The following is a 25,766-nucleotide window of genomic DNA, read 5'->3' on the forward strand; positions in this document are numbered from 1 at the left end:
GCCTTATTTTATCCAGGACAGGCAGAATTCCTGTTGATGTGCCAGTGGCCCTGAAGTCTCCAAAGTTTGGGAGCAGAACGTGAACCTGAGTCAGCCAGCTTTTCTGGAAGGAAGTAGCAGCTGTGGAAGCTTCTGTAGGTTAAGGCAATAGAACGAGTAGATACTTGCTTTTAACATCAACACTGGAAGGAACCTTGTTATGTTACATGTTAATGGAGGCAGATTATCCAATAGGGAAGGTAAGCACCGTGCTTACCTTGTTTACCAAATCACCTGAAGTGAACAATTTCACGTTTGCTCACATCAAGGTTCCTGTTTCCAGGTATGACTAGCGTCTCTCTCTCTCCCAATCCCACAGCACCTTCCTAGGGAATCAAAGCCTCTCTTCAAATGTACAGTTTCTGACAGGGGAGAATGGCTGGGTAAGCAAATAACACAATTGTGCGCTCCAGATTAGTAAGTAAACAAGTAAGCCCATGCTTACCTTGCTTACTGAGTCATCCTCCCCTATGTGTTAGGTGACGTCTATTTCAACTCATAGCAACCCCATGTGACAGAGTAGAACTGCCCCATTGGGTTTCCTAGGCTATAATCTTTGTGGGAGCAGATCACCAGGCCTTTTCTCCCATGGAGTGGCTGATGGGTTCCAGGCACCAACCTTTTGTTTAGCAGCCCAGCACTTAACAGTTGCACCGCCAGGACTCCTCAGGAAGGATCCTTAGAAAGTCATATTTAGGATCTGGGCTGTACTCACCGGCCTTGGGAGACGAGGGGGAAGGGAAATTTCATTTGGGCAGCTGTGTGGGACTTACAGCATCTAACTGGGCTTGCGGTCTTCTGACAAACCATTATGTTGGGGGTTTATGTAGCTCTTCGTTCTAGATGTTTATTGTTCTAACTGGCTTGACATTTAGTTATATGATATGAAAGTCATAAGTAGAGGTAAAATTTGCAGTGCAGATATTACTCAGAACGCTACAAAAGGCAATAAAATCCGTACCAGATGGAGTTGCTTTTAGAGCTGAAAATCAGAAGTGTTTTCTCTCTTCCCTACTTATTGGGTCAGCCAGTCAAGAGCGAGAGCAGAGCGTACAAACCTCCTTGAAAAAAAAGTCAGCACTCCCACTTTTTGTTCCCCGTAAAAATCCTTTAGACTTCAGCAAACAGTTTTCCTGTTTTAGTTGCTCATTCTAAATGCCAACAATATTTACCTATTATATCGGTTTAATAAGTGGGCCATCTCACGCTTATTAAATTGATTTGAAAACTGATCAGAAGAATCGCAACTGTCTTCGGGAATATGAATGCCTCCGAGGCTGTATCCATTTTAGGAAAACCAGGTCTTTTCCCTTTGCTCTCGCTTCACCTCAGCATTTTCCTCCGCAGCAGAAATAATGCCTTTAGTCATTTCAGAACGACGGTTTAATACATTAATGACCGCAGGTGCTGTTCCTAGAATTTTGGCTCTGCTACTGTTATATGGTGAGTGGTTCAAAGGCAGCAAGCAAGGGCCATGTAAATGGGGATTTTATGAAGCCAGGATACAGTGCAGTGTGAGCAGAAGCACCCCACATAATTAAAATAGACGGGGAATATGAGCTACCTAGACCGTCAAAGGCAGCTGTGGGGGTGGGGCGGGCTGGGAGAAGTGGCAGAGGCATTGGAGCTATATAGAATCACAGAAAGTGCTGGCATCCTGTTCCTTAGCTTCTGGTATTACCCACTGCCATCGAGTCAATTCTGATTCATAGCAACCTATAGGACAGAATAGAAACACCCCATAGGATTTCCACGGTTGTAATCTTTACAGGAGAAACCCTGGTGGCGTAGTGGTTAAGTGCTATAGCTGCTAACCAAGAGGTCAGCAGTTCCAATCCACCAGGTGCTCCTTGGAAACTCTATGGGGCAGTTCTACTCTGTCCTATAGGGCCACTATGAGTCGGAATTGACTCGACAGCAGTGGGTGGGTAAAACCTTTACAGGAGCAGACTGCCACATCTCTCTCCCACCTTCTGATATTAGGGAGTTGTTATAGAATCCAAGCTAGCAGCTTGAGGGAATTTGGCTAATAGTTAACTTAATTTTACTGGAATGTCCTTCCCCCCGCCCTCCCCCCCGCCCCCCCATAAGTCAGCCTAAGCAAAAAGAAAGTGGAACTCTTGTCAATGAATCAAATGGCAGGCGAGGCCAGCTGGGAGGACTGATTTTCCCTGGATCCCATACATATTGCTCCGCTCCTTGGCTGGACTTCCCGTGCAGATTAAATGAATTGTTTCCATTAGCAAGCCGATAGGGCAGCTCCTTTCGATGAAGGAGACTCTGTACTTTGAATGTCACCATGAGGGTAAGGTGGTGCTCATGGAAAAGTTGACAGTGCCTCTGTGGCAGTATTTTACTGTCCTTGTTAAAACTTTACAAAATGATAGCTTAGAGTAAGGCTTAGACTTTCAGCATAATACATGATAATAATAAGACTTCCGTCAGCTCATGCATGATGGAGAGATTCTTTGCGGCTTGGTGGTTTATCCTCAGATGGTGGTCAGAGAAGTACTTTGTACCAGACTCACTGTCTAAAGCAGATTCCCTCTGCAATTTCTGCTCCTGACTGAGTCTCATTCACTCTGATAAGTCAATTTCACCTTCTTTTGCTGGAACCAACATCCTGAAAGTTTACTTTCTTCATCTGTATACTTTTTCTACCTATATTTAAAGAACCCTCAAAAAGCGACAAGAAGGGAAACTGTTGGGAGAAAAGATGAAAAATCAGAAAGAGCGTTGAGTTGGCTGAGAGATTCCTGTTGACAGAGTTCAAAGCAATCTGATCTTTTAACAGTATTGGAATCAGGAGGAGGAATGGCTTGTTTTATTTGTTCTGTTACCTTGGAAACTGAGGCACAAGTTTCATTTATGTGAATAAAGAGTAATAGGATGGGGAGGGAGGAAAAATTAGTAACTAGATAGAAAATGCATGTTAATACTGGTGAAGAGAAAGGCAATGCACAATATGGAGGAAGCCAATACAACATAACCAAGGCAAAGAGAGACACTGAGAGGAACACAAGAAAAAAGGGCAACTACAACGGTTGCTATAACATAGATAATCCTGCAACAGCCATATTCACAAACAATAATCTACGAATGGACACATAGGTAGATAGGTATGCTAAAGAGGTGTGGGAAGGTATAAGGGAGCACACCCACCTGCAGATATAAGTTTGGTGGTGGATATTTCTACATACATGTTTGTAGATGCTGCATGTATATTAATACAGACAACAGAGCACACAAGGGGCACAGGCATGGAAACTTCCTAGACATAACCAAAGACCTCGCAGGACAAAGTTCCCAGGCTTGAAAGCAAAGAACCATAGATTTGGGGGGCATCTACTTCAATTGGCACAACATAGTTCATAAAGACAATATTCTGCATTCTACTTTGGTGTGTAGCATCTGGGGTCTTAAAAGCTTCTGAGCAGTCATCTAAGATGCAACTATTGGTGTCTTTCTGTCTGGAGCAAAGCAGAGTGAAGAAAACCAAAGATTCAATGGCTCAATTAGTCCAAAGGACTAAAGGACCGCATGAATCACTGCCTACGCAACCCCAAGACTAGAAGAACTAGATGGTGCCTGGCTACCACTACCAACCATTCTGACTGGGATCACAACAGAGGGTCCCGGACAGAATGGGAGAAAAATGTGGAACAATAAATCGAATTCACAAAAAAGACCAGACTGTTGGTGTAACAGAGACTAGAGGAACCCCCAAGACTATGGCCCTAAAACACTCTTCTGATCTGGCACTGAAGCCATTCCTGGAGACCACCTCTCAACCAAACAATAGACAGGCCCATAAAACAAAAAACAACACCTGAGAGGAACGTGTTCCTTAGAACAATCAATTATATGAGATTGAAGGACAACAGTTGCCCAAAAGCAAAGATGAGAAGGCAGAAAGCGGTAATAAACATGGATGAAAGGAAACAGGGAACCCAGAGCAGAAATGGGGAGAGCGCTGACACATTGAGTGGAATGCAGCCAATGTCCTGGAACACTTTATGTTCTGTCAGATGGGAAACTAAATTGCTCTGCAAGTTTTCACCTAAAGCACAATAAAAAATAATAATAATAATAAAAAGAGTAATAGGATCAGTTAGCTTCATCATATAAGGAGCCCTGGTGGTGCTTAGCTGCTAGTCAGAATGTTGGCGGTTAGAACCCACCCAGTGGCTCCTCAGGAGAGAGACCTGGCGAGTCAGTCCTGTAAAAATTACAGCCTGGCAAACACTGTGGGACGGTTCTGTGTCGCATGGGGTCTCTATGACTTGAACTCAATGGCACTCGACAACCACATCCTCATAATATAGCAGTTGTCCTTGTTGTTAGGTACCATCGAGTTGGTTTTGACTCACAGCGACCCTATGCACAACAGAACAAAACACTGCCCGGTTCGTCACCATTCTCAGAATTGTTGCTATGCTTGAGCCCATTGTCGCAACCCCTTTGTCAGTCCATCTCATTGAGGGTCTTCCTCTTTTTTGCTGACCCTCTGTCTTACCAAGCGTGATGTCCCTCTCCAGGGACTGATCCCTCCTGATCATATGTCCAAAGGGTGTCAGTCCTAAGGAGCATCCTGGCTGCACTTCTAAGGCACAGTTGTTCATTCTTTTGGCAGTCCGTGGTATATGTGATATTCTTTGACAACACTGCAATTCAAAGGTGTCACTTCTTCAGTCTTCTTACCCATCGTCCAGCTTTGGCATGCATCTGATGCAATTGAAAATACCATGACTTGGGTCAGGTGCACCTTAGTCCTCAAGGTGACATCTTTGCTTTTCAACACTTTAAAGAGGTCTTTTGCAGCCTATTTGCTCAATGCAGTGCATCTTTTGATTTCTTGACTGCTGCTTCCATGGGTGTTGATGGTCAACACGTGTCTGTCAGTTTGTTGTACTGTGGGGGCTTGTGTATTGCTGTGATGCAGGAAGCTATGCCACTGGTATTCACATACGAGCAAGGTCACCCGTGGCAAACAGGTTTCAGCTGAGCCTGCAGACTAAGACAGACTAGGAAGGATCCTGTGATCTACTTCTGAAGAGAATTAGCCAGTGAAAGCCTTGTGTGTATAGCAGTACGAAACATTATATGAAAATATGTAGATCATGTATCAGGAACTTTTGAAATGCATGTACAAAATTAAGATGTTTGGAGGGGAAACTATTTATGCAGGAAGTGATCCCTGTCCCATATATACTTCGATAGATGTTGTTGTTGTTAGTTGCCATGGAGTCAATTCCGACTCATGGTGACCCCATGTGTGCAGAGTAGAACTGCTCCAATGGGTTTTCAAGGCTGTGACCTTTCGGAAGCAGGTTGCCCACCTGTCTTCTGAGACGCTTGGGTGGGTTTGAGCTGCCGACCTTTCGACTGGTAGTCACACACTTAGCCATTTGCGCCACCCAGGGACTGCTTGGGTATATATCAGTAGCTTTAAAAAAAAAGGTCAGCAGTGCCTCTAGTGACCACAGTCTAAAAGAGAATGGGTTGGTGCAAGGGGTTGGGCTAAGTATTTCTACATGAACAAAAAAAAAAAAAAGAAAGTAGTATAACCTGTGTTATGGATTGAATTGTGTCCCCAAAAAATATGTGTCAACTTGTGATCTAATATAATTATCCTGTGTGTTAAATCCTAACCTCTATGATGTTAATGAGGCAGGATTAGGGGCAGTTATGTTAATGAGGCAGGACTCCATCTACAGGATTAAGTTGTCTTTTGAGTCAATCTCTTTTGAGATATAAAAGATAGAAGCAATTAGAGAGGTGTGGGGGACCTTATTACCACTAAGAGTTAGTCCTAGGAACAGAGCACGTTCTTTGGACCCGGGGTCCCTACACTGAGAAGCTCCTAGACCAGGGGAAGATTGATGACAAGGACCTTCCCCGAGAGCCAGCACAGAGAGAAGGCCTTCCCCTGGCGCTGGCTCCCTGAATTCCGACTTCTAGCCTCCTATACTGTGAGAGGATAAATTTCTCTTTGTTAAAACCATCTGCTTGTGGTATTGCTCTTATGGCAGCACTAGATGACTAAGAAAACCTGCATTTTTCCAGTGCCCTCAAAACACGTTTTGCTCTTGAAGTTCAGTCATGCGAAGAACAGTGTTTCGGCTTCCTGAGGGAGAGAAAATGAGTTCTAGGAACATGGGTGGGACTACTGCAAAATGTGGGGCCAGAATGGAATTTGGGCTACCAGTTGAGGCTTTGACTGATATTCTTATGCTGTAGGCTTTTCCCTTAAGCTCCACAAGTACAGAGACCATTTCTGTCTTGTTCACTATTATATCCTCATTACCTAACACGGGGCCTGGCTAACTTGGGTCAGGATGGAAACAAATAATTACGAAGTAAATTGGCAGCAAAGGTCAGCTGTTCAAACCCACCAGTGGCTCCATGAGAGAAAAGACCTGGCAATCTGCTCCCATAAAGACTGCAGCCTAGGAAACTCTATGGGGCAGTTCTAGTCTGTAATATAGGGCCACTACGAGTCAAAATTGACTCAATGGCATACAACAACAACAACATAGTTGGCAAATCTGAGTTGTCATACTTGAACAAATTTTATTTTGAGCTGCAAAATCAGGTTGTCCACATATTGTCCATTAATGAAATGTTCAAGTAGTTTCAAGCTTCCTTTGGCTCTGTAGACCTGTCCATAGGGAGATTCTGGGACTAATTTAGTGCCAGCTCTGAAATTATAGAGCTCAAGGAGCCCTGGTGGCACAGTGGCTAAGCACTTGGCTGCTAACTGAAAGGTTGGCGGTTTAAACTCACCAACCACTCTATGAAAGAAACGTGGCAATCTGCTTGCGGAAAGATTTACAGCCTTGGAAACCCTATGGCGTACCTCTACTCTGTTCTATACAGTTGCTACAAGTTGGAATTCGAACTAGACGGTAATAGGTTTGATGGGATAAAGCTACCTCACCGGATGTGGGATAATTTCCAAGTCCATGAAGACATTGAGAGTGCTGTTTTCACAATGTGTGGGTGAAAGGCCAAACATGGGGCACCTAGCTAAGTGGGGCAGAGTTAATCCACGTCATGTAATATCTTAAGTGTCCATGTACTATCACAATATCAAGAAATGTCCTGGAAGTTTGGGCGAAGCCTCTCCAGTCCTGGGCACCTCTTGCCCACTAGTTCAGAGGGTAGAGCCAAGGGGCAGTTACCTGTACAGCAGTAAACCATCTCGAATCCAAAGTGTACAAAACGAGAAGGGCACCTGAGTTGCAAAGCTAGGAGAGCCTACTGGTAAAAAAGTTCAAGGCTGGTAGAAGGGAGGGGAGATCACAGGAACTCTTTGAGCCAGGGTTCAGACGTTCCTCCCCAGTGCTTTTTGTCTGATGTCTTTGGCTTCTGGCGTGGATGAGGGAGGAGCATTTAAAGGATCCAGCCAGGTATTGAGGGGGAGGAGGAAATAACTACAATGACCACTAAAAAAGTGATATTGTTGAGTTCTGGCCCCAGCTCTGCCACACCAAAGCACTTGAACATGCTCTCCGCCTTTCTGACACTGTCTCCTCGCTGGAAAATCTTTTACCAACATCTTCACTACCTAATTCACAGAGGAAGATGAAAAATAAGAAAGTGGACTGAAAACATGCTGTCACCTATACAGCAATGAATGCATCATTATAACGGTTAAATGCAAATTGGACTTGAAAATCTTTAAATGAGTTTAAAATGTAGAACTCAGGGCAGGGGTGGGGAACGATGAGAAAATCCTACTTCTTGTTTGAATAAGGAGAAGATTTCTGTATGGAATTCTGAACTGAAACCATCTACACGGGACTGAATTGCCAGTTGGAGACTAACACCTGCCTTAAAATAGCCAGCAAAGAGCGTAGCCATTTACCATTATTGAATGTTTTGATCAAAGATCCTATAGAAGAATCTGATCAAAAGGGGGGAAATATGGAACAGGTTTCAAATTCTTGCGGAACCCAGACTTTCTGGAGCCATTGAGTCTGGTTGAACCCCCCAAAACTATTGCCCTGAGATCATCTTTAAGCCTTAAACCCAAAATATCCCCTGAAGTTTTCTTTAAACCAAACAATAGCTTAGTTCATTAGTAAAGAATGTCTCCCTTGAGTGGTGTGCTCTCTTAAAGACCTATCTATATGGGATCAAACTGACAACAGCAACTTGAAAGGTTAGATAGGAAACCTAGGGAATAATGAGCTTATGTTAATGGAGAGGAGCAGCTTGGAAAAGGAGGGTAAGCATGGTTGCATAAAAATATCATCAATGTCCCTGACTGCACGTGTAGAAATTGTTGAGTTGGTGTGTATTTTGCTGTGTATACTTTTAACAAAAATAACAAATTATTTTAAAAAACAGAGAGTACCCATGATTTCTCAGCTTCTTGTTAGTGATCATTGGCTAGGGGGCTTCGTATACTTCTGGTTACATTTCTCTGTAGTAAAGCTGGCCCACTTTTAAGAGCAGCTATTATTTGCTGAGTCGGAATTGACTCGACAGCAAGGTTTTTTTTTGTTTTTTTTTTTTGGTTGTTTCCTATGCCACCAATGGGGTTCCTAATCCCTGCCAATAAAACCTGTGCAGCTGAGAACAGGGGAGACCTAGCAAAAGACTGTCCAGGAGGGCAGACCTGTAAAGCTGCAGTAAAAAGGTAGGGAGAGGAGGGACTCAGAATCCAAGTCTTCTGATCTGTCTTCTGCCGTGTGCTCACTTCATTCAATGTTAACAAATGCCAATACTTCCATCAACCAATGAGGTTACAGTCCTAAAATGTATGGTGGTTGATAAAGCTGTGGTTGGAAAGATTAAGGCCTTATTGCAAATAACAATTTTTTTTGGGGGGGGGAGAGATAAAATATGTTTCATCGTAAATAAGATGGAATAAACGAATGAATACTTGTATTATGTATTTATATATACATGTGTTCTGGAAGGTATCTGCTCTCAAATGCATTAAGACCTACTCCAGTGAGTAACACCAACGTCAGCTGCAAGCAGAATCACTCATACACGCTACGTGAGGGACAGGCTCTTTTTAAAGTTTTCCTACCAATTTAAAGCTTTCCCTTTTTTTAATGAAATTTTCAAACATCCATGCCAGTGGAGAAAACAGCCCAGCAAGCTCCTGTATACCCAACACAAAGATTCAACACTCACCAAGGTCCGGCCATACGCCCTTCCTCGATCCCTGTTGGCTTTACTAAAGCATTTTAAATCAAATCCCAGACAGCCTATCATTTTGTCCCTACAAATTTCTTGAAATTAAATACTGTTGCACCCACATTCTCCCTTGGTCTGTTTTTCAAGGCCGCTCAGAAAAGTTTTGTGATTGTTATTTTGTGTTGTTTTCCACACATGTTCTGTGGCATAAACTCGTCTTCCCTCTCAGTACCACCCCGTAGACCTGCCTGTGTGGTCCAGAAGAAGCAAGAGAAGATGCTGTTACTTTATTTAAGAAAACTGACCCCAACCTCATATATCAAATAATAATAGTAATGATACTAATAATGGCATATCAAGAATTTAAAATGGGGGCGTGCAAATATGAGACAGAGTTATCGCAAAAAAAAAAAAAAAAAACCAATGCTGAGGTTGGCAAAGAGTGTTCTGCCAAATCAGTATTTCCTCTTGGTCCCAGCATAATTCAGTGGCATCCTGATTTTTATTTTAACGTCATTTGGAATAGGAGGGAAATTGCTAAACTCAAGTTAACCTTGAGGCTGTTATATCTAAGAATCTTGAGTACTGATGTCATTGTTTGTAAGATAGCTTTCTGCATGTCAGAAATGGGAGAGTGAAGCTATTCTGAATTGCTGTGTGTGAGAAAACACACAAGCCTTCTTGCAGAGAGCAATGCTATCACATATGGTTAAGTGGGAGTTTTCCTGTAGGTTTTTTATTATCCCAGACCCGATATGAGATTAGCTTTACAAGCTGGGTTATAGCCTTTACAGCTTCTGTGTTGGGGATCCGTTAACAAGACCATAAAGATCTTTTTAACAGATGGGGCATACTTGCCCCGTGTTCAGCTCTAGTAATGACCAAACTGATTTTATCAGAAGTGTTTAAAAGCACCATTTTAACTTTTATTTTTTTTCTGCCTGGCCCTTCCTTTGGATCTTGGGGTTAGCGTGTGTTCTCTCCCCTTTATTTGTATGGGCTTCTCCAGTCTCTCTGCGTCCACGCGAACCTCTTTACACTCACCCCCAAGTCACCTCACTGCCCACTTGTCTCCCCAGCTGTGTTGCTGTCGTGTTCTCTGCATACTTCCAGAAGACCAGGCTTTAGGTCACAGGTATTAACTAGATGCATGACTCTTGGGAGCCATCTTCATTCATTCTTTAACAAAACATTTTTTGAGCTCCTCCTACGTTCTAGACACCAAAAAATCCAGCGGTAAACCAGGCACACAAAGTCCCTGCCTTTAGGGACCTGACATTGTTGGGGAAATATCCGATGGCTTTATAACAGACTGTCAGGGGGAAAGCAATACTGTGGCTAAAGGTAAAACAGAGTGAGGAAATGGGGCCAGGAGCACATTACTAGGAAGCTGGTCGAGAAGCCTTCTGGGAGGAGGTGAGAGTTGAGCAGAAATCTGAAAGGAGGTGAAGAGACCTGGAGAGATCTGGAGGGAAGTTGAACCAGGCAGGGAGGATTCTGAGTGCAAAGGACACACAGAGAGAATAAGCTTGGAGCTATATATAAACTTTAAGAAGACCATTGTAGAAGAGCAGGACAGATGGGACAGAGGGAAGAGAACACCAGGAAGAAGAGCAAAGTAGGCTGGGTGGCGTAGGATCTTCTGAGCCATGGAAGGAGTCTGAGCAGGGGCTAACGTGATCTCATGTACAGTTTAAAAAGCCACTCTGGCTTAAAGGAAGCTTCTAAATGCTGCTGGTAAAACTGTTCATGGATCCAGGTGAAATGCCCTATATGTTAACAGGGAGACTTGAACACAGCCCCGGGGCTCGGATCCTTCAGAGTCTCGTTCTGCTCTCAGCTGGTTGCCGTCGAGTCGATTCCGACTCGTGTTGACCGTCTGTGTCAGAGCAGAACTGCGCCCAGAGGGTTTTCAGTGGCTGATTTTCTGGATGTAGTTCATCAGGTCTTTCTTCTGAGGTACTTCTGAGCAGACGTGAACCTCTAACCTTTTGGTTAGCAGCTGAGCATGTTAACCGTTTGCACCATCCAGGGATTCCTTCTGCTCTCTGACAGGCCTGTAATTGGCTGGAAAATTGGCAATCAGTCATCTAATCCCCCTGAGCATCAGTTTTCTTTCCTCTGTCACGGAGAGGTACAGTTTCTTGAGACTTCCAGGTGTCACATTTGGTGATGTAAGCTATAAACTAGAGTTCAGTTCCTAACGTGTGCGTTTATTAGGGTAAGTGCTCAGCTGCTGCAGCAGAGACTTGAGAGCACAGTGGCTTACATGAGGCAGGGCTTTGCTCTTCTCTCCTGTGGTGTTCTAGATAGTGGAGGTGCCCAGGAAAGCCCTAGCTATGAGGTCATCCAGGGCCCAGGGTCCTACCTGAGTGCTTGCTGACTCTAACAAGTGCATTGCCCCATGTTTGGAGCTGGCTCGTGACCTTCTTCAAGTCCCAACCCATGGAAGGGGAGGAGAGGATATCCAGAGCAAGCAGTTTCCTTTTAAGTGATGTGGAAGGTACACATGTCCCCTCTGCTCACATTTTATAGATTATAACGTGGTCTTGCAGGCATAACCAGCTCCAAGGGACTCTAGGAAACGTAGTCCCTAGCTGGGCGGCTGTGTGCCCACCTAAAACTTGACTGACAGGGAAGAACGGGAGCATGGCTTTGGAGAGGCAGCTAGAAATCTGCTACATCCTGTTTTGGGAAGATTTTAGAGTATTATCAGATACCTTAAGTTCATAAAATGTCCTGGACCTTCTTAAGACGAAACAAGAATTTAAGGAGTGCTGTATTATTTGAAATCAAACAAATTATAACAAGATACAGCAATCAAAGAAGAGCCCACAGTTTGTTCTGAAGCTTCAAACCAAACCAAACCTCTTGCCATCGAGTTGATTCCAACTCATGGTGACCCTATAGGATAGAGTAGAACTGCACCATAGGGTTTCCAAGGAGCGGCTGGTGGGTATGAACTGCCATTTTTTGGTTAACAGCTGAGTTCTTAACCAGTATGCCACCTTAATGCCATGTGGGCATTTTGGATTTTTTTCCCTTCCCTTTCCTATCAGTGATCACTGAAACATATGTTGCTTAGGTGGTGGAATTCAATGACTGGTGACAGCTTTCAGCTTTGTACTATCCATATCATTTGATGATCACAACAACAGTGTAGAGAAGGAATTCTTACCTCCACCACACAGAAATTGAAACTGAGGCTCAGGCTAAGTAATTTGCCTAAAATGAAATGACTGGTCGATGGTGAAGGAGGTCTCCAGTCTGGGTCTTTCTGTCTCCAAAGAAGGTGCTCTTTTGCATTGCATGGCACCAACCCCTGGAGATTTCTTGAGAGACTGACTCAAGGGCTCACTTGTGCCTTGAGGGGTTTGTGATCAGTCTCTGTCATGGATTGAGTTGTGTCCCCGCAAAATATGTGTCAACTTGGTTAGGCGATGATTCCCAGTATTGTGCGATTGTCCACTATTTTGTCATCTGATGTGATTTTCCTCTGTGTTGTAAATCCTACGTCAGTGATATTAACAATGTGGGATTAGCAACAGTTATGTTAATGAGGCAGGGCTCAATCTACAAGATTAGGTTGTGTTTTAAGTCAGTCTCTTTTGAGATAGAAAAGAAAGAAGCGAGCAGAGAGACAGGGGGACCTCATCCCACCAAGAAACAAGAGCCAGGAGAATAGCTTGTCCTTTGGACCTGGGGTCCCTGTGTTGAGGAGCTCCTCGACCAGAGAAGATTGATGACAAGGACCATCCCTCAGAGCCAACAGAGAAAGCCTTCCCCTGGAGCTGGCACCCTGAATTGGGACTTCTGGCCTCCTAGTCTATGAGAGAATAAATTTCTCTTTGTTAAAGACATCCATTTGTGGTATTTCTGTTATAGCAGCACTAGATAACTAAGACAGCCTCTCAGGCTGCACCGCACTGCAGGAGTCTCCACAAGCCCTTTTTGGGCCTTGTTGCTGGTAGGCGCTGACAGCATAGTCATGTCCTGCAATCATCAGCATAAACCAAACTTCTGTTTGGTAGCTGAAGGGCAGCTGTCTTCTCAGGAGTCAAACATTGTCTAACATCAGCCTTTAGGTCTCTCCCTATATTCTAGAGCATGCTGTAAGATACATTGAACTATAATAAGACTTATTTTTCAGGCTTTGTTCAGCATATTGATTAGGTGCTCGATTCCTGTTTTTTAAAGTACTATCAGATGGTACATCACCACGGGGCCCTCTTGAAAGTTGCCAGCTAAGCCATCACCCTTACACTTCAGACTTCAAATAGGAGTCCCCCGAAAGTGCATTGCAGTGAGTGGTCACTATAGGAAACTGGGTCTCCTAATGGTCACAGCGAGATAATGTTTGTGACATCAAAACTGATATGAAGTCAATGTTTCCATTTTATCACCACAGCAGCCCTGTGAGCTAGATATTTTAATGTTAACTTCCCTTTGTTCTTATTATTAAAACGTTATCTATACAGTTTTGTTACAGATATTTTAGAAAATATAGACAAAATAAATTTAAAAACCATCCATAATTCCTCCACCTGGAGACAACCTCTATCATCAATTTGGTATATATTTTCTTTTTTTTTCATATATACATGTTTATTTAATATTTCTTTTTGACAGAAATAAGATCATAAACTATACTTTGGTGCTTTGAATTTTTGTTTCTCTTAACATGGCTAAAATATTTTTCTCTGCAGTTAGTTTTTTTTATTATTTTAGTGATGGTAAACCAAACCCTTTGCTGTCAGGTTGGTTCCGACTCATAGCAACCCCATGTGTTACAGAGTAGACCTGTTTGGTAAGCCTGTCTTAGCTTCAATCTTCACTGGAGCAAATTGCCAGACTTTTTTCCACAGCACTGCTGAGTGGGATCGAGCGGCCAACCTTTGGGTTAGTAGTCAAGTGCAAACCATTTGCGCCACCCAGGGCCCTATCCTATTACATAGACATAGAGGGTTTACTTAACTCTTCTTCCACTGTTGACATTTGAATGGTTTTCTCCATAATGTTTTGCTGATACAAACAATGCTTTGATGAATACCTGATATACACCCATGATTACTTTCTAAGGCCACACATCTGGTGGTGGTATCACCAGATGAAAGAAGAAAATATTAGATCCCTTTTAGAGATGAGGAAACTAAGGCTCAGAGAGATTACCCCAAATTCATACAGCTGGCAAGTGACCGAGCCTAGAATTTAGGCTTTCTGACTCTAACCCTCTTATGGGAAAATAGGTTACACATCTAATAATTACCCTATTCTTGATAAATTCTGTGAATGCAAAATAAATACCTTGATGACTCCTTTTCTTTCATAAACTGCCACCCAGCAGAGGCGAATCCAGACAAACTGCCTAAAATTCTGTCATCAGTGGAGAGTAATGAGCTACAAGTAGTGGATTTAATCAGTGTTTTCACCTTTCTTCTTCAAGATGATAACAAAGTTTTGACATTTTTAGAAATCCTTTACATATCATTGCTGTCCTGTATGTTCAAGAATAACTGGAGTTGCCTCTCCACCTTTAATTTTTGTTTGGTATCCCATTGGATCATGGGGCTTTTACTTTCATCCTGGGTTGGATGTGGAGCTAATTTCCTCCAAATTTAGAACCAAATTCCCACTCTTTCCACTTCGGCAGATTCTTTCTCCTTTCTAGATGATTCGGGACATGAATGAACCCATGGGATTGTTTCCTCCTTTGTCATAACTAGTATATCTTTGCTTCTGGTGACTTCAGACTAGGTCAAGGAGCCCTGGTGGCACAGTGGTTAAGCACTAGACTGTTAACCGAAAGGTCAGCAGTTCAAATCCACCAGCCTATCTGCAGGAGAAAGATGTGACAGCCTGCTTTCATAAAGATTACAGTCATGGAAGTCCTATGGAGCAGTTCTACGCTGTCCTCTGTGATTGCTATGAGTTGGAATCAACTCAACGCCACACACAACACAGACCAGGTCAAGATTTCATCTGTCTTTCTTGTTTTGACCTTGTATGCTGACCAGGATCCTTACTGCATGAGGTATTATTAGGTTGTCTAAAATAAGTGTTTGGCTGTTAATTGAGAGGTTGACAGTTTGAACCCAACAGTCTCTCCATGGGAGAAAGATGTGGTAGTCTGCTTTCATAAGGATTATAGCCTTGAAAACCCTATGGGGCAGTTCTACTCTGCCCTATAGGGTTGCTATGAGTTGGAATCAACTTGACGGCAATGGGTTTTTTAACGGGTGTATGCAATCTAATATATGCATGTAGACATAGATTGATAGCTGCCGTCTAGTCAACTGAACAAAATGTTGCCCAGTCCTGCATCATCCTCATGATCGCCAGAATGTTCAAGTCCACCATTGTGGCTACTGTGCCAATCCATCTCAAAGTCCCTTACTAGCCCTCTACCTCACCAAACATGATGTCCTCCTCCAGTAAGCAAGTCAAAGTCTCAGACAATATTCAGTGATCCATAGGGTTTTCATTGGCTAATTTTTGGAAGCAGATCACCAGGGGTTTGTTTCTAGTCTAGAAGCTCCACTGAAACCTGCCCATCATGGGTGACCCTGCTTGTATTTGAAATACCAGTAGCATAGCTTTCAGCATCACAGCAATATGCAAGCCAGCACAGTACAACAAACTGACAGACAGATGTTAGCATAGAGATATCCAAAAACCAAACCCGTCTCCATCAAGTCAGTTTCTACTCCTACTCATAGCGACCCTATAGGACAGAGTAGAACTGCCCCATAGGGTTTCCAAGGAGCTCCTGATGGATTCGAACTGCCAACCTTTTAGTTAGCAGCCAAACACTTAGCCACTGTGCCACCAGGGCTCCTGCATATATTCAAAGTGTCAATAGTGCCTGACTTGCTTTGGGGCCTGCACCTCCATAATTTTTGGGTCATTCTCATAAAATAGTTCTGTTAGCTTTGATTTGGGGGATCATAGCTATAACCCCATGTTTGACAGCCTATAGGCAGGTCACCTGCAGACAGTCCAAGACGGTACCTACCCATATTAGTGGAAAAGATAAACCATTTCAACAGGTTTTGGAGGTACATAAAGCATTTCCTGGAAAAGTATGGTGAAACCTGCTGATTTTTACCTGACTTGAATTACTTACTTATAAGGTAAAACTACTCAGTTCCAGAAGGCTAGTGTGGAAGTGTTGATCGTTATCAGTTCACACCTTTGGCCAGAGCTCCAAAATCAAATTTAAATCTAATGGGTAGCTCTATTTTCAATATAGAGCCCCGATAAAAGGAAATCAGTTTGAAAGAACGAAGATTCTTATTATTCTTATAGTACCTCAGTACTAATCACGTGTTTGGCATCAGCAACTGACAACAGGAGAAACTGCCCTCCTTAGGTGTCGGCTTTTCCTAAGGCATCAACTAGTAATCTCTGAGAGAGAGGATGGATATTTCCCAAACAGGGTTAGCCTCAAGATTGCTTCACAGATAGACGATGGTCTCTTTATGTAGCCTTTTCTGGAGAACCCAGAATGAAGCTTTGTCCTTGGAACTGTTTTGTAAAAGATAAAGGCAGGACTTGAAAGAGAGTATAGCTCTGGCCTGCCTGTCCAAAATTAAAAGATATTTCTGGACATAAACGTCAGGAAATTTGACCTAGAGTTGGAGGGCAATCACACACAGAAAAAAAATGTTTTAATTCAAAAAACAGGAAAAAAAAAATTCCTCTTATCCATTCTCATAACCATTTTTTACACTAAAATGGAATGTTTTTAATGGTGTATAAAGCACCTTGGTTGGTAAAAGAGCTGAAATATTATTACCCAAACAACTCAACCTCGTCTCAAATCCAACATAAAGGAAACCTCACATTAAAGCATTATTTATGTTCATAATTAGTATTTCTAAATGATTTTTAAAGGCTTTTTATGCAATTACAAAATGCTTGATTGTCATAGGATCGCTAATGCTTTGATGCCGTCTCTGTGTTGTCCTTGGTCCCTGCAACCCTGGCACATAATTTATTTCTCTTTTGAGTGAACTCTAAGCATTAGCGTCCATTAAGAATTTTTGAAACAAAGTCCAGAGATTACTTGGAGCACTTTCAGTAATACGTACTGATTATCATTAATAGTTCTTTTGTCCTAGACAAGGACATTGTTTTGTAACATCATTTTGTTTGGCGAGGCCCCACTCGGGCTGTGTTCCTGATCCGCCTCCTGCATCTATTTTCGCCCTGACTGTGTAGAATGGAGGGAGCTCTTGGGACATCACAGGATTGAGGAGGAGGGGGACGCAGGGTTGGTGTGAAGTGATAGCCTTCTTTGTGAAACAATTGTTAGCCATTCAGAAAACAGAGTCTAAACATTGGGCCTCAGTTTTTAGCTGGCGTTCACAAGCTGCATATGAATTGCTCTTTTAAGGGCTAGCTCCTCACAAGTGACCAAGTAAGAAGGAAGTAAAGGAAGGAAGCCCAGGAAACTGGAGCCTTTGGACTCTGCTTGTGTGTGATGTGGCACAAAGGTGGGTGAGGGTTCCAGATTTTATTTTGAAGTTCGGTCCTGAGCTCTCCAACACCAACTTACTGCATCGTCCACCTCTTTACCAAGAGCATCCATATGCATGCCTGTGCCTGTCCAAGGGATAGGTCTCTGTTTATCTGATGCAAAGCGTATGTAATTAGAAAAGTCCTTAGTAGAAAAGAGGCCCTATGCTAGGTTTTACCAGTAGATCACCTTATGAAAGTCTACCATAAACCTAGTACTGAGAATGTTACCCCCATTTTATGGTTGAGAAACGGAGGCTCAGAGAGGTTAAGGCATTTGTCCAAGACCTCACAGCCTGAATGTGGGCATCTCATTCAACTCATTCATTCTCCTTATGAGAAGGGAGAGTAAATCTTTTGAAGGCCTTCTCTCTGGAGGGTTAAGAATTAAACAAAGAGTTGATGTATAAGGCTACTGTAGAGTCATGATTTGAGCCAATTAAAGACTTTTTTAAAAAAATAGTGTTTCATTGATTACATATCCGTTCAGCTATATTAATATATATCATGTATGCTTTAAGAATTAGAATAAATGCCTTTATTTTTGCCGAGAATAACCTGAGTCACAGCAGCATGTTCAAGGAAAATTGCTTAGCTCCTACACAGTCATCAAATAACTGTTTTTCAGATAATCAGGAAGAAATTAAAGACTTTCTTAATCATCATTTATGGCACCTCCCCTCCCCCACTACAGGCATTCATTTGAAATGTGGAAGTATTGACATATTAAAAAAGAAAGAAAAAACTTTACTGCATCTTTCTCCCACAAAGCAGCTGGTGGGCTCAAACCACCGACCTTTCAGTTAGCAGCCAAGCACTTAACCACTGTGTCACAAGGGCTCCCTGCGTTTGATTTTAGGGTTTTTTTTTGTTTGTTTTTCTCTTTTGTTTTTGATTTTCACACAGATCTAATCCACATTTAAAATATCTGTATTGTAACAGTTGTTACTGCCTTGTGAGACAGGACGAGAGAAGGCAAACAGGCTGAACGTTGGCAAAGTAGCAAAGGGGCATCTCTGTAGCTAGAGACTGGTATAGAATGCAGGTCCTTTGGAAATGTTTTTTAGTGATTGGCACATCTGGGGAGGAGGAAAGATGCCATCTCTTACAAAAAAAAGAGGTTAAAATAAATGCTGTACCCAGACAATTGCCTAGAAACCAAGAGACTATAAGAAGTCCATCAAGGACGTTAATTTGTCCAAGATTTGGCAATGATTGGAAATACCAGATTTTATTCCTAAAGTGCTCTGCGCTGTGATAGCTCTAAATCTGAAACTTTTCCCTGCTGATAACCATGACAGTGATAAATTTGTGGTATTTTCATGACATTTCCTTCACTTTGCTTTGAAGTACGGTCAGCTAAAGAGAGTCAGGCAGTCCCGCAGCCCTGGTAGCCCTGTTTGGAGGAGTGTTTGTGGGAATATTTTCTCTTGGTTTTAAGGGTATTAACTGGCAGTTTAAAATGGCTGTTGTATTGTCAAGTTAGAAATTACTCCAAAGCGTTACCTGGAAATGTGTGTGTGTGTGTGTGTGTGTGTGTGTGTGTGTGTGTGTATGGAGTCTAACAATTTTATCAAAAGGTACCATTTTCCTCTAGCCCAGTTAATTTTAAAAGATCACCCAAGAGAAGTATATCTTATACAACCTTTTGTAGGTACTGCTTTCTTTTTTCTTTGGTTTTAAAGGCAAAAAGAAGTTTCAGGGGGTTACCTTCGACTGTGAGATGCATCAAATTTTTCACAGTGAGAAACAGGTCTGGCAACCTGTTGCTTACAAAGAGGAGGTTCGGTTTGATAGCTCAGCAGCAGGGCAAGGAGCCACTGATCAATGAGCTGGAAGCGAAAATAAGAAACCACGTAGTTCAACACTCTCATTCTACAGATGAAAAAACTAAGGCCCAGAAAAGTTAAATGACTTGCCCAGGTCATTCAGCGAGTTCACCTTTGTCTTGGTGTCTGCGTGTGCCTTGATTTTAGAACGTTGGTTCCACCCCACTGTCCCCCCACAGCTCCATGAAGTCCTGATCTTTGCAGAGAACATTATCCTGCTCAGTGGCCTGTTTAAGAACCTGTGGGAAAGGATCTTGGTGTTCTTCCATGTCATCTGGAAGTGAATCAAACCTTCACAACAGCTGGACTTGGGTTGACACCCTTTGGTGGCAGAGATCCAAGTCCTTTACCATGCCAGTCAGCACCCACTTGGACAATGCAGTGAGTTGCTAGTAAGCAAGTACCTTCTCTTGGCTTTAGAGAGTCCTGGGTCTAGAACAGAGACTTGCTTTTAGGACCTTGGCTGTCTGTCTCATGCCCTCCTCCATCAAATATCAGAACATAAGCGAGTTAGAACAATTGGTCTGGAAACAAGACTCCTAGCATCCCTGTGTGGTGCAGACAGTTAACATGCTCAGCTGCTAACTGCAAGGCCGGTGGTTCAAGTCCACCCAAAGTGTGAGGTCTGCCCACTCTTTACCAAAGTAAATAATTAACATTTATATCATACTTCCCAGTTTGTAAAGCTCTTTACATATCCTCATTTCACTTTAATTTTCAGAACAGCCTATTGAGATATTATGATTATATACAATTTTTAAAACCAGGAAATTAAGGCCCAGAGAAGTTAAGTAACTTACCCAGGGTCACTCAGCCAACAGATAGGCAAGTGGATAGGCAAAGAACACAAGTTCAAATAAGCACAACTCCAGATCCAGTTATCTTAAAAGCTACTTTTAGCTAAGAAGTTCCCTGAACACAACCAAACACTTTGAGGGACAGTGTAGCAGGGGTGGAGGTCTGGGGACCATGGTTTCAGGGGACATCTCGGTCAATTGGCATAACAAGGTTTTTTAAGAAAATGTTCTGCATCCCATTTTGGTGAGTGGTGTCTGGGGTCTCAAAAGCTAGCAAGCGGCCATCTAAGATCCGTCAATTTGCCCCAACCCACCTGGAGCAAAGGAGAATGAAGAACACCAAAGACACAAGGAAAATATGAGCCTAAGAAACAGAAAGGGCCACATAAACCAGAGACTCCATCAGCCTGAGACCAGAAGAACTAGATGGTGCCCCACTACCACCAATGACCTCCCTGACAGGAAACACAGCAGAGAGTCCCTGAAGGAGCAGGAGAAGAGTGGGATGCAGAACCCAAATTCTAGTAAAAAGACCAGACTTAATGGTTTGACTGAGACTGGAGGAACCCCAGAAGACAAGGCCCCTGGACTGTCTATTAACTGAGAACTAAAACCATTCCTGAAGCCAACTCTTCAGACAAAGAATAGACTGGACCATAAGACATAAAACAATACTCGTGAAGAGTGTGCTTCTTAGTTCAAGTAGATACACGAGACAAAACGGGCAGCTCCTGTCCAGAGGCGAGATGAGAAGGCAGAAAGGGACAGGAGCCGGTTGGATGGACACGGGAAATTCGGGGTGGAGAGGGGGAGTGTGCTGTCACATTATAGGGAGAGCAACTAGGGTCACATAACAATGTGTGTATACATTTTTGTATGAGAAACTAACTTGAGCTATAAACTTTCACCTAAAGCACACACACACACACAAAAAGCTGCTTTTAGAAAGTGTATTTTTTCTACTCCTTAGTAGGATTAGAGCTATTAGCTTTCCAAATATCCATCATAATGTATCTTTAGAAAACCCAATTCTCCAAAAAAAAAACCTCAATTCAAAGCTGCTGCTAGTAGCACCTAGGGTTGGGTAAGGTTGTTTTTGTTTTGTTTTGTTTTTCTGAAGGCCTTTCGCATTCCAAATTAGGACAAAAATTGGCAGTGTCTGACTGCTGTCATCTCACGGAGGATGAGCCCTGTGGTGAGAGAGACGGGGTTCCAGCAACCTCCAGGAAATATGAGGGAAGACCCTCCTGCCCCACCGCACCCCATTTACAGGGGAGGAAATGGCTGCTGGTAGGGGTCCAGGGCTCAAGTGCCTACTGTGAGTCAAGGCCTAGTGGGCACAAGAGTAGGTAATTTAAGCAGCTGAGTTGCTGGCAGAATGCTCTCTTTCTTCTTGGGGTTAAACCCAATACGATCTTCTAATAGGAAGGAGTCCTGGTGGTGCGACAGTTAGGTGCTCACCTGCTAACCAAAATGTTGGCAGTTTGAACCTACTCCGTGGCTCCACAGGAAAAGGGCCTGGGGATCTGCTCCCAGAAAGACTACAGCCTAGAAAATCCGATGGGACAGTTCTAGTCAGTAACATGGGGTCCCTGTGTGTCAAAATCGACTCAATGGCACCTAACAGCAAAATTGTTTCTATAAGGTCTCTGGGTGGCTCCATTACTGACCTAAAAGTTGTCAGTTCAAAACCAACCATGGCGCTGTGAAAGAAAGGCCTGGTGATCTGAGCCCACAAGATTACAGCAAGAAATCCCTATGGATCAGCTCTGCTGTCTAACACATGGGGTCGTCGCGAGTTGGTGGCAACGGATTTGGTTTGGTTTGGATATTGTTCCTGTGTGTTTGCATTTGAATCTGTTTGAGTAAATCTTTCACCCAAACTCGATATGCTTCCTGGTTTAGAAAAGGCTGTGGAACAGGCTTCTGTGGGTTTCAGTTATGCACAGAGCAGTCTGCTTACTCCAAGGAGGACGTCCTTTTTTTGAGTATTTACCAAGGGATAAGTCATTTTTTGAGTATTTACATTTTTGAGAGGTACTATGTGTAGCAGAGTTTTTAAAGACTTACCATGGATGCTTTTCAAGTCCAATATTAATTTTACACAAAGAAATGCTTATTTGTGCTAACTAAACTTCTCTGAACTTCAGTTTCCCCATCCGTGGCATGAAAAAAATTTTTTCTGATTTTTTTCAAGTATTTCTATGGCGTCAGTTACTATGATGTATTTTGTCGTCCTGCACCATTGAGTTCTCATTCATGGCGACCCCATATGTTACAGAGTACAACTGCCCTATAAGGCTTTCTTGGCTGTGGGTTTTTCAGAAGCAGATTGCTCAGCTTCTTTCACAGTGCTGCTGGGTAGATTCAAACCACCAGCCTTTCAGCTTCCAGCCATTTGTCCCACCCAGGGACCTTATGAGGACACTAGAGCTTCTATAAAGAGAGGAATTGAACAAATCCAAGCTGTCAGCATGACCACCATTGTTCCTTTTCATGGAAAGAAAGAGGGAAGGGATTCCAGGAAATTTTCTGGTTGTTCCGTTAAGTTTTCCTTTTGGGTGTTTGTACTGTTTTTGTGTAAAATTCTGTCTTCACAACTGATATTTGGTAAAACAAAAATTTTAATGTTAGGCACAGTTGTATTGCCACAATCACCCATCGCCGTTGAGTCTGTTCCAACTCATAGTGACCCTATAGGACAGACTAGAACTGCCCCATAGGGTTTCCTAGGCTGTATCTGTATGGAAGCAGACTGCCACATCTTTCTCCTGCAGAAAGACTGATGGGTTCAAACTGTCAACCTTTCGGCTAACAGCCAAGCACTTAACTACTGTGCCACATAATTAAACCAGAAAACAAATCAAAACTCGTTGTTGTCGAGTTGATTCTGACTCATAGCGACCCTATGGAACAGAGTAGAACTGCGTATAAGGTTTCCAAGGAGCGGCTGGTGGATTCGAACTGCCGATCTTTTTGGTTAGCAGCCAAGCTCTTAACCAGTGGGCTACCGGGGCTCAGCCACACAATTAAGTTATTAATTCACTTTTTTAAAAAAAGATTACTTCTATGGGGTGTGTCTTTTAAGCGTGGCTTCATAAAATGTATTTATTAATTGGTAAATCCTTCATTGTAAAAAAAAATTTTTTTTCATTGTATATAATAGATATAATTTATATTATACTTACATAGGTTAAGGTTGACAGATAAAGGTTGCAGATTTAAATTTGAATTTCAAATAGGTTACTTTTTAGTATCTGAAATTAAAATTTAACAAGATGCCCTGTACTTTGTGGAGCCCTGGTGGCACAGTGGTTAAGTGTTTGGCTGTTAACCAATAAGTGGGCAGTTCTAGCCCACCAGCTGCTCCTTGGAAACCCTATGGGGACAGTTCTACTCTGTTCTATAAGGTCACTATTGAATAGGAATTGACTCAATGGCAATGGGTTTGGTGGGGTTTTTTTGTTTTTTCTATACTTTATCTGCTAAGTCTGGCCTTCCCAATGTAGGCATAGCCGTCATGGTTTATATCAATGGTTAACTGGCAGTTAAACAAAAACGGAGGGTTTGGGCTGTTGCCCTGGCTCTGCTTTAGGCGGGAGATGGTAGGAGTTTTAGCTCTGTACCTGCTTCTGTCCCCTCGAAGACCAGGCAGCTTCCCTGGAAAGATTTTCAGAATCTATTATCAGTGTAATCATCGTGAAAACAGTTGATGAGAACGCTGCCTGCCGCTGTATAATAGATTTAAGTAGAAAAGTCAAGGCAGTGGTATTCTCATCAGGCCTTTGGATGTCAGGGGAAAATAGCTCCATACTCAGCGAATATAGATCGGTCTGTTTTGGGCTGTGTTAAATCCAATTGTGTGGAGGTTCTGAATAATCAGGAGTGGCAGCATAAGCGCTTTCTCTTCGAGGTGATTTTACAGAAAGCATTATTTCCTGAGGAAAGTACACATAGGACTCTCATAATGCTGAAAGAGCACTAATGTATCAATTTATTGGTCCTGGTGTCCTGAGCTAGAGTTGCAAATTGTATTCAAATGTTAAACTTTCTTCACTGTAGCTGTTTGGGGAACTTCCCTTCCCGTGATAAAGGTTATTTAAAAAAAAAAAAAATTCTAGACTGCTTTTGTAGTTCCTGTGTGAGACAGCCTTCAAGGATCTTTGCAGAAGGTTCTAACCTCACGTTGCAAAGCCAGCTCAAATGCGAAGAAAAACAATAGTTTTGTTTTCCTCAATAGAAAGGGGGAAAAATGAATTTGACTTGGGCTATGTCATTTCAGTGTCCCTAAGCAGGTCCTTTGGAAAGTTGTGGGGGAACAAGTGTGTGATTTTGGTCTTGGAGCACAACTTTGAATTAACTTTTTTTTTTTTTTTTAAATGTCTACTGTGGATTTTCATAGCGGATTCTTCACAGTACCACATGTTCTATAGCTAAGTAATAGGTCTGATGTGGGTGCCAAATTTTCTTAAACAACTTTTACTTTCCAGAGCAGGGTTAAATAGTTCTCATTAATAACTTGAAAAAAAAAAATCAAGGTTTTACCACAGTTGTTAGTCACAGGCTAAATGTTTCCAGTAGCTTCGTTACTCTGAGTCTATTCCGTCTCAAGAATGTCCCCCGAGAAGAATGACGCATAAAGAGTTCAAAATGTAGGGCTTCTGGCATGGAGATGGTACTGTTTGCGCTGAAGCATGTGTTCTTTTTTCTCTGGATGGTCTTGTGTGCTGAATATTGCTTAGTTCCGTTTGTCACCTGCCGTCTGCAGACCACCTTGGAAACGTCAAGAGTGCTGACTCATGAACTCCTCGTGTTTTTGTACAGTTTATGTTCATTTTGGTGCCATTTTCAGAGAAGTAGCCATCGTTCGCTTCTGACCTTAACAAGTGTGGACAGATAGGTCCATTTTGTGGATGTTTTCCTTCACCGTGAAGTTACGCTTCATGTGAGCAGAAAGGGTCGTTTTCATTAAAAAGCAAACACAGAGTCAATGCCCATAGCAAATGAATTGCTCTGTTGCTCAGAGTCTTGTCTGAAGAGGTTGGCATCACTCTCCTGTGCCTTGAATCTTTCCCAGTGTGCCTATAAACATGCTTATCTCCCCTACTTAGAATTAAAAAATAAAAAAAAAGAGTCTTCTCTCATCCTGTGTAATTACTGTTTAAGGAGCCATGATGGCGTAGTGGATAAGTAAGTGCTTGGCTGCTAACTGAAAGGTCTGCGGTTCGAACCTGTCAGCCGCTGCATGGGAGAAAAATGTGGCAGTCTGCTTCCATAAAGATTACAGCCTCAGAAACCCTATGGGGCAGTTTTACTCTGTCCTGTAGGGTTGCTATGAGTCGGAATCAACTTGATGACAATGGGTTGGGTTCTGGTTAATTACTGTCTATGCTACTTCCTTTTACCACAGAACCTCTTAAGCCCTAGG

The 25,766-nt window shown here is 42.7% G+C and overlaps 1 protein-coding gene across 4 annotated transcripts in view; it reads left to right on the plus strand.

The window, feature by feature from the left end:
- RORA (RAR related orphan receptor A) overlaps nucleotides 1-25,766 on the plus strand; it is a 380,217-nt gene that overhangs the window by 146,720 nt on the left and 207,731 nt on the right. The gene's annotated exons all lie outside the window — the stretch shown is intronic.

The sequence above is a fragment of the Loxodonta africana genome, chromosome 13 (assembly GCF_030014295.1).
Source record: "Loxodonta africana isolate mLoxAfr1 chromosome 13, mLoxAfr1.hap2, whole genome shotgun sequence".
NCBI classification, from domain to species: Eukaryota; Metazoa; Chordata; class Mammalia; order Proboscidea; family Elephantidae; genus Loxodonta; species Loxodonta africana.